Source organism: Vanessa tameamea, chromosome 27 (genome assembly GCF_037043105.1).
Source record: "Vanessa tameamea isolate UH-Manoa-2023 chromosome 27, ilVanTame1 primary haplotype, whole genome shotgun sequence".
NCBI classification, from domain to species: Eukaryota; Metazoa; Arthropoda; class Insecta; order Lepidoptera; family Nymphalidae; genus Vanessa; species Vanessa tameamea.
The window spans coordinates 1,434,833-1,435,528 of NC_087335.1; the positions used below are offsets into that span (position 1 = coordinate 1,434,833).

The 696-nt window shown below is 30.3% G+C and overlaps 1 non-coding gene across 1 annotated transcript; it reads right to left on the reverse strand.

The window, feature by feature from the left end:
- Nucleotides 1–227: 227 nt before the first annotated feature.
- Trnav-cac (transfer RNA valine (anticodon CAC)) lies at nt 228–300 on the reverse strand. Its single transcript has one exon. It is a non-coding gene; the product is annotated as a tRNA-Val (tRNA).
- Between the last annotated feature and the right edge of the window lie 396 nt (nt 301–696).

Sequence of the window (696 nt, forward strand, 5' to 3'; positions counted from 1 at the left end):
TTGGGTGTTTAAATAAATAAAATTCATATAAAAATTTTGTTTATTTGCATTATCATATGCAAGTTTCCTATAAACATCTTTTCCATCCTCATCTTTTTGTTAAAAATTACAAATGTATTTTTTCTTGATTTGTGATCTTGACAATAGTTTAATAACTCGTGAAATCATTATTACTTCATTAAAATAAAATGCTTAAAAAGAATAAAATGCAGTCTGTGCTTAAAAAATGTTTCCGCCCGGGATCGAACCGGGGACCTTGTGCGTGTGAAGCACACGTGATAACCGCTACACTACGGAAACTACGTTAACTTATGCGAAAATAATTATTCTAAATAATTCATAGAAAAAAATTATAAGATATACTAAGATACATTTGCTAGTATGCCAACTGTGTAACACTCTATTGTATCAGATATTTAACACTAAACTCATACAAACAAAATCAAACTGTAATTGTAACTGCACACACAGGGGACATAACATCTTTTTAAGTTGCATGTGCATTCGTTGCGTAAAAGAAAGTCGAAAGATAAACGGCCGCAAACTCCAAAAACATACTTTAAGCCATTACGCAAAGATTTGTATTATAAGTGCATTTTTAAAATCTGCAAATGTATGCTAAAACTGTACGCCATAAATATATATAATATTAGTTCGCGTTGATAGGTCTTGCACAATACTTTACTTACCAATTGT